Below are 9,666 nucleotides of genomic sequence, written 5' to 3'. Positions count from 1 at the left end.
AACAATGAAAAGGGTTAATCCATTAATCAATGTTTACTATCAGTTTCTTTCCGTGATTGATGAGTAAGAATCTACATACATGTATTGGCCATGGCTTTTGACAAGGCTATTACATATATTAACGGTTGCAAAAATTCCTAACAAAACCCGAGATAAGCTTCCACTAGGCCTACGTTTATAAAACTGTCGGTCGGAGACGGAATTCGTGACAAACTGAATAAGATATAGAATTCCGTTCCCGTGAGAAAGTGTCCATGGATAACATAGTGGTCGAATAGGGGGGAGGGGGGGGGGGGGGGGGGGCAGAATTATTGGGAAACGGATTAACGGAGCTCGACCGTATATCAATTGATAGAAGAGCTCCTGTGCAGTCCAATCAAATCAGAAAAATTCCATTTGGCCACACATAGACGCCGTATAACACGTACGATTTAAGAGAAGTTAAAACTGTCAAACGTGTAGGTGTTATAACGAACAGTCACCAAACAACCTATACTTATATAGCGGAAGGTGAAGTAACACGTGTTGATTTTATTATTTTAACATAACACTCCTAATGTTACAAACAGCCCATCTAAATGTATTGATTTGTCGATAAAACTTACCTTAATGCTAGAACTACATCAGCACTGTATGGCCCTAACTACGTTATGTCTGCAACGAGAAACTCATAATTCAATGTGCGACATAGATCTACAGTGACGAATGCACGAATAGATCTAGTGTCACCTTATATAGGTGTAGTGTCACCTTATATAGGTGTAGTGTTACCTTATATAGGTGTAATGTTACCTTATATAGGTGTAGTGTTACCTTATATAGGTGTAGTGTTACCTTATATAGGTGTAATGTTACCTTATATAGGTGTAGTGTTACCTTATATAGGTGTAGTGTTACCTTATATAGATCTAGTGTTACCATATATAGGTCTAGTGTTACGATATATAGCTCTAGTGTTACCTTATATAGATCTAGTGTTACGTTATATAGCTCTAGTGTTACCATATCTATGTCTAGTGTTCCTTATATAGGTCTAGTGTTACCTTATATAGGTCTAGTGTTACCTTATATAGGTGTAGTGTTACCTTATATAGATCTAGTGTTACCTTATATAGGTCTAGTGTTACCTTATATAGGTCTAGTGTTACCATATATAGGTGTAGTGTTACCTTATATAGGTCTAGTGTTACCTTATATAGGTCTAGTGTTACCATATATAGGTGTAGTGTTACCTTATATAGGTGTAGTGTTACCTTATATAGGTCTAGTGTTACCTTATATAGGTGTAATGTTACCTTATATAGGTGTAGTGTTACCTTATATAGGTGTAGTGTTACCTTATATAGGTCTAGTGTTACCATATATAGGTGTAGTGTTACCTTATATAGGTGTAGTGTTACCTTTTATAGGTCTAGTGTTACCATATATAGGTGTAGTGTTACCATATATAGGTGTAGTGTTACCTTATATAGGTCTAGTGTTACCATATATATGTCTAGTGTTACCATATATAGGTCTAGTGTTACCGTATATAGGTCTAGTGTTACCTTATATAGGTCTAGTGTTACTATATATAGGTCTAGTGTTACCATATATAGGTCTAGTGTTACCATATATAGGTCTATAGTGTTACCATATATAGGTGTAGTGTTACCTTATATAGGTCTAGTGTTACCGTATATAGATCTAGTGTTACCATATATAGGTCTAGTCTTACCGTATATAGATCTAGTGTTACCTTATATAGATCTAGTGTTACCTTATATACATGTAGGTCTAGTGCTACGGTCTCTCCTCCTACTAGACATATATGTAGAACTAGCCTGATATCAAGCTGTCATTCAGAATATACTGTTGTCTAAAATAATCAGAAATCAATCGTGTGTCTTACGGATCATACGTCTTTGTGGCCAATAGAGACATCTTATGACCAAGTTCCGTTCACAATGACAACATATGTGTTAGTCTTTATAATATTGTGGCGAAGTGTTCACATTACCTGATAATTAGTATAATCACCTGTACTACCTGTCACCTTGGTTATGGAGTAAGTGATATACAGGTGATGATTTACCTGTCCGGGGCTGTTCCGCCACACGTGTGAAACACACTCTCCCCCCTGAATCCTCGTGTACGACATCTTGATGCATGTTAGTTTAGATTTGTAATGGCGAAATCAACTCCACGTATACCGCGTATACAGAACAACTAGTCAACCGTAACGTTTAGGAACGTCCAAAAATAGATTTAATAACAGATTGGTTTCTTTAGGTAGAGACACTCAACAGTTAATATTCTATACACAAATGTTGTTTTTGACGATAGAAACTCCCGTCTCGCCCTGTATTACAGACATCCGGTATTATCATTATTCTCTTTATTGCCTCCGAAAACGACGAATGTAAAGGAATGTAGGCATATATACAAAGCCTTCTGTACAATTACAGAAAGGCATTACATGTATACACTTAAAATGTCTGAATTTGCCTATAAAGCGTAAAAGCAATAGTGCATATTATAGTATACTTAAAAGATACGTGATGCAAGATAGTAATACATGGCTATGCAGACATTCAATTCATTGGTGTATTTAAATACGTAAAATAAAGATATCTATGTTATGTAAACATATATTGTTTATGTAAAATGTCTAAATACCTGTTTGATCTGCCGGGCATCATTACGTCGTATTGTAAATGAAACGGTGGAATATTTACTAACGTAAAGTATAGATTGAATTATTTTTATTAACATTTAACCATCCTATTCTAAAGTTGCAGCATTTGGCTGGTCAGGTTTGAAAAGAGGAGAGGGGGCAGTTATATTCTTATAGAATCTGTCTGGCCGAGTAACTGAAAGCAAACAAACAAAACAAACAAAAAACAAACAAAAAACAACAAAAAACAACAAAAAAAAAAAAAAAAATATCGTACCAGTCGTAAAATGTACGTTATTTTGTTGTACACTGTATGACGTACCCGGTAGATTTTATGAACCACTTTGCCGACACACACCTCTACCCTGAGAGGTATTAGAACTTTGAATCTGTAAAGGTCTACCATCCGTTTCTGGTACAATACTGCCAGGTCCGTTGCCGCGTCTCGAGCTTAGTAATCGTATCTTACCTACATAACTACTCACATACAGAATATGAGCCGTTATATTCTTATTCACTTTGTTCAAACGAACATAAAATATCTATCATATATAACTCAACACCAATGTATGGGCGTGGCCTTCAACGGTCCAATAGATTATTTTTCCAAAGAACAGTTTAAACAAGAAATATCTTTAAAAAAAATAAACGGCATAGTTTTAATGCTGGTGGTTATAATGTAAAACTGATGGTGAAATAAATTAACGAACTAATGCGTTTCAGCACGGATAACAAAATTATATCAGTTTGAATCATTTTTGGTGATAATAAGACTGCATTGTACATATATAAATCCGGAATATAATTTTATAATGTGTCATTTAAAAAGATAATCTAATTATTCAGCTTGCATTCAATGTTAACTTTGTTTCGTTTTTAACTGCATATCTGCATTTTGCATTTACCGCTACATTGACCAATCACATACTTCATCTTGACAAGTAACGCCACCTGTCGCGTCATATCCGGGGTCAAAAGAAAATTATACGGCTATGCCGAAAAACACAAGCGTTAACCGCGAACTGCCCTTCCGTCCCCGTCTTCTGCGTCAACATCTCTCCTGTGCTTGTTACGTCGGGATTCCAAGGTACTATAATCTGTAATAACAATACACATTTTTACTACTTCATATTAGATTTTGAGAAAATCTAGTGTGTTTGCTTGGACCGTCACAACTCGAATGATCACTACTATCATTTTACTCATCCATTACAACTCTTGACACGCAAGTAATGCGTAACTCACGTGCGGTCATGTACGTGACCCTCACGTTTGTCTACATACCGGACACCCGTACGTGACACCACACTGTTTACGAACATCGGCGTCACGTGACTATGATAAATTCATCTAGCGTGCTTCAATAAATTTACATTAGTCCAGTCACAGCCGTATGCTTCCGGATAGTATCTAAGCCCCTACTCCTATTTTTCTATAAATACTTTCCGGAAGCAGACGCATGTGGTCTAGTTGTCATTCAAGTCAATGAATGCCAACCGAAGACAGTTAAATGTTTATCATGGAGAGTAAACTGTTCTTGACTGGTATATCATCTACCACCTATTTATATCACGGAGTGTAAACTGTTCTTGACTGGTATATAATCTACCACTTATTTATATCACGGAGTGTAAACTGTTCTTGACTGGTATATAATCTACCACTTATTTATATCACGGAGTGTAAACTGTTCTTGACTTAAGAAATAATTAACGATGATTCGTGTATTGTTGCAGGATATACAACTCGGACGAGGATATTTTGCAATTAAATTAATAACGAAGGCCGCAGGCCTGAGTTATTAATTAAAATTGCAAAATATCCGAGTCCGAGTTGTATATCCTGCAACAATACACGAGTCAAAGTTGATTATTTCTATTCTACCATGTACTGTTTAGTTCTGAGATCGACCTCTTTCTAATAGAAAAACAACAAAGAAACCCCGAGAAAATCTTGTAATTTACTTCTTGAGTATTGCATTATTTGTTGATGAAATATACAGGCAATACAGTACTACGATCAAAAGCATCTATCATATGGCATTGATTTTGAAAATTAAAGGGGGCCTCCGTAGGATTCGAACTCGCGTCGTGATAAACATTTATTGAAAGACTAACCCATTAGCCCACTCGGCTATAGTAACCTTTAATAAAACGGGTGAATTTTAGATATATAAAATTGTAACAGCCGTGACTCACGAGCGTGTATTATTGGCACGAGCGTGTATTATTGGAAAATAATACATGGTTTTAAACCAATCAAAATTGGCGTTGCATAGCAAACATGGTAGAATAGTATATAATCTACCACTTATTTATATCACGGAGTGTAAACTGTTCTTGACTGGTATATAATCTACCACTTATTTATATCACGGAGTGTAAACTGTACTTGACTGGTATATAATCTACCACCTATTTATATCACGGAGTGTAAACTGTACTTGACTGGTATATAATCTACCACTTATTTATATCATGGAGTGTAAACTGTCCTTGCCTGGTATATAATCTACCACTTATTTATATCAATGAGTATACACTGTACTTGACTGGTATATAATCTACCACTTATTTATATCACGGAGTGTACACTGTACTTGACTGGTATATAATCTACCACCTTTTTATATCACGGTGTGTAAACTGTTCTTGCTTATTAGTCTTTGATGTGGAACGATATCAAAGGTTTTCGAAAGTCCATGTATATAGACTTTGTTGCCAGGCCTTGATCCAAAACATCACCGAACTGTTTGTCATACACATTGCTAGGCCTTGATCAAAAGCATCGGTCTATTCGTCGAGATTTTGAAGAAGGTGCAGGGTAGTTTACCTACCTGGTACAAATCCATATTGCCTTGACAAAAGTGGATTATTTTGCTTGGTGTGATTTATTATGTATCTCTGCAAGACTGTCTTCATAACCGTACAAACTATAGACGTCAAACTAACAGGTATACCGTTCCCATGCTCAAAATTATCTCATTTCTTCCACATTGCGTTGTTTTAGCCCGGTTCCAATCATTCGGTAGTGCCCCACATTGCAGAGAAATAATGTATAGTAATAATGCTAGTGATGTCGATATGGAGTCTGGTGTAACCCATCAGGTCCCGGGGAGTCTGTAGTTTGTCTAGGAAAGTGTGGATGTAACCCATCAGGTCCCGGGGAGTCTGTAGTTTGTCTGGGAAAGTGTGGATGTAACCCATCAGGTCCCGGGGAGTCTGTAGTTTGTCTAGGAAAGTGTGGATGTAACCCATCAGGTCCCGGGGAGTCTGTAGTTTGTCTAGGAAAGTGTGGATGTAACCCATCAGGTCCCGGGGAGTCTGTAGTTTGTCTGTGAGAGAGTGGATGTAACCCATCAGGTCCCGGGGAGTCTGTATTTTGTCTGGGAACGTGTGGATATAACCCATCAGGTCCCGGGGAGTCTGTAGTTTGTCTAGGAAAGTGTGGATATAACCCATCAGGTCCCGGGGAGTCTGTAGTTTGTCTAGGAAAGTGTGGATGTAACCCACCAGGTCCCGGGGAGTCTATAGATTGTATAGGAAAGTGTGGATATAACCCATCAGGTCCCGGGGAGTCTGTAGTTTGTCTGGGAAAGTGTGGATGTAACCCATCAGGTCCCGGGGAGTCTGTATTTTGTCTGGGAAAGTGTGGATGTAACCCATCAGGTCCCGGGGAGTCTGTAGTTTGTCTAGGAAAGTGTGGATATAACCCATCAGGTCCCGGGGAGTCTGTAGTTTGTCTAGGAAAGTGTGGATGTAACCCATCAGGTCCCGGGGAGTCTGTAGTTTGTCTAGGAAAGTGTGGATATAACCCATCAGGTCCCGGGGAGTCTGTAGTTTGTCTGGGAAAGTGTGGATGTAACCCATCAGGTCCCGGGGAGTCTGTAGTTTGTCTGGGAAAGTGTGGATGTAACCCATCAGGTCCCGGGGAGTCTGTAGTTTGTCTGGGAAAGTGTGGATGTAACCCATCAGGTCCCGGGTGGTATATTTCGTTTGTGTGGCCGTAATTAAAGTAATGACTGACTCTGTTGTATATGCGAACTACATGTTTATTACTGCATGACTATGGTGCCTTCTGATACAGATACAGAATACCGTGTCGGTATACACCTGTGTAATATACATGATCGGGGCCTGGGCTGATAAGCCTTGACACAAGTGAAGTTAATCAAAATACAGGCCTGTCTCACTCCGATCTTATTACGGTCGTAATAGATAATTGAATGGACATTACATCTCTCCCCATTTTACAGAATGAGACTCCATATAAACAAAAGCCTTTAAATTCACGATAAGCAAATAGTTTAGCCAAGTCCAATCTGTACCAATTAATTTGGTCAGCAAATTTCAATTTGATCTCCCGTCTGAGTATATGGGGTTTTGTTATAATGAGTCCTGGACGGGGCTGTCCTGTCTGGCGGTAATCATGTCCAATTAGTGTCTGTTTAAAATCACACAGGCTCTTGTGATTTACGATGGTGACGTCCAAGTGGAATTTTCACTTTACGGTAAATGTTCTAAAATGATGTAAACTTCCTTCACGGATTGGTTCTGAACATTGTCCTCTGATCACTGTCTTCTCTATTATCTATATATATACATGTATAACAATATCTAATTGTGAGTTAAGGGTTTTGTTATGCCCTTTGATACACAACGCACTGCTTAACTAAACACACTATCCTACTGTAAGAATATAAGGGATTATTATGCCCTTGAAATACACTTCATGAATACACAAAATCTTTCAATAGGTTCGGTGGTTTCTTTCGTCGTGCGGACCTCCTGATGCTTGGTTTATCATGCATGTTTCTTTCTTCCTCCTCCTCGGGGCATTGTTCCGATGATGGTGTTATAACTCGTTTGAAAAATGAAGAATTTCTGGTAATTTGATGATTGTTTCTTTCAGCTGTCACCATGGATCCTTTCTTAGATTTTATTCTGTATGGTTTTGGATCAAATGGGGTTGTCAGCTTGTCATGTTTGTTCTGTTTAACAAGAACGGTGTCACCTACTTTTAGCTTTGATTCAGTAGCATGCCTTGTGCTGTCTGATTTCTCCTTCATCTTTTGTTTTCTTTTGTTGTCAGTTTCTCTCACAGTGGAGTCATCGCTAGTTTTGACTTCAATGCACGGTATCTTGATGCGAATGTTTCGTCCAAACAGTAATTCTGAGGGCGATACACCTGTTGTAGTGTGAGGTGTTGCTCGATAATTACGTAAGACTTTCCTAGAGTCCTCATGAAGCGCTCTACTTCTCCATTTGCTTGAGGCCATAATGGTGTAACCTTTTGATGTTTGAAACCTAAATCCTCCGCAAATTTCTGAAATTCGTTTCCATTAAACGGCGGTCCATTGTCCGTTTTGAGCTTTTGTGGAATTCCAAACATTGCAAAGATTTTGTCTAGTACTGGCATGACAGTACGTGCTGACACGTTTGATAGTATCTCAACCACTGGATACCTTGAGTAATCATCCACAAGTACCATTAAGTATGATCCTGACGGGAATGGTCCACAAAAATCCATGCTTACTCTGGTCCACGGAGCTTCTGGAAGTTCTGTCGTCCGTAATGGTTCAGTAGTTGTCTTAGGTACTGATGCAAGGCACGGAATACATCCCTTACACATCTCTTGGACTTTTTTGTCTATACCGGGGAACCAAACTTTTTCCCGCAGTAATTGATTTGTTTTCACAATTCCCTGATGTCCCTCATGGGCCAGTTCTATTGCTCGTTGATGTAGAGTGTTTGGAACAACCAGTTTGTTTTCACATAATAACACTTCACCATCCTTTGTAGTAACAACTGTCAGGTTACTGCGTACTCTTGACAATGTTTCCAGGGTTTTGCTGTTTTTTTTTTTTTTTCCATACTCCCGATTTGACAGATTGTATGATCATTTGAATTTCCATGTCCTGCTTAGTAGCCATACATATTTCGTAGAGTGTCATTGCCTTTGGTACTGCGTTTGTTGCGATATAGCGTATATAGCTTTCCGCTATTTCAGAATGTTTACCGCTTTGTAAACTTGTTGGGTGTCTTGACATATAGTCGGCTGCATTGGATTTGCCTGGTTTGTATAAAACCTTGAAATCATATTGTTGAAGTCTTAATCGCCATCTCTCGATCCTTGCTGGTGGTTTTGATTTTGGATTATTAGAAATGCACTCTAGTGGTTTATGGTCACTGATGAGTGTAAATGTATGTCCATAGAGATACAGATGAAAATGTTCACAACTCCACACAATAGCTAGTGCCCCTCTCTCTGTCTGTGAGTATCGCTGTTCAACATCTGTCAAAGCTCTGCTTGCGTATGCGATAATCTTTCCTTCTTGAGATAAGATAGCACCTAATCCAACGGGACTTGCATCCACTACAAGATTAGTCAGCTTCGTCTGGTCGAAATACGACATCACAGTGTCACTAGTCAGGTCTTGTTTGAGCTTTTCAAACGCTTTTTGCTGACTGTCTGTCCATTTCCATGGCGTTGTACTTTTTGTCAATCTCCTTAGCGGTTCTGTTGTAGTAGAATAGTCGGGTATGAATCGTCCAACATAGTTTGTCATACCTAGGAAGCTTCGTACCTCTGATATGTTTGTTGGAGTAGCAGCGTTCTTGATTGATTCAACCTTTTTTGGATCAGCAGATATTCCTTCCGCTCCAAATATGTACCCATAAAATTCTAGCCTTTTCTTGTTGAACTCGCACTTGTTTTTGTTAAGTGTTAAGTTCTTTTCCTTCAACCTTTGAAATACTGCTTCGAGATTTCTGTGATGTTCTTCTTGGGTCCTGCCAAAAACAATGATATCATCGCTAATATTTCTTACACCTTTGAGATCTTCCAGACATGTCCGTAACGTATCTTGGAAAATTTCTGCTGCTGACGATACACCAAAACTCAATCGTTTGTATCTTCGAAGTCCAACGTGTGTTGAGAATGTTGTGATATTTCTGGCCTTTTCTGTCAACTAGTTGATGATATCCTGCTCTGAGGTCTAGTTTTGAGAA

The sequence above is a fragment of the Pecten maximus genome, chromosome 16 (genome assembly GCF_902652985.1).
Source record: "Pecten maximus chromosome 16, xPecMax1.1, whole genome shotgun sequence".
Lineage (NCBI taxonomy): Eukaryota > Metazoa > Mollusca > Bivalvia > Pectinida > Pectinidae > Pecten > Pecten maximus.
The sequence above is the reverse complement of the archived record's forward strand: the minus strand, read 5'-3'. Positions refer to the sequence as shown.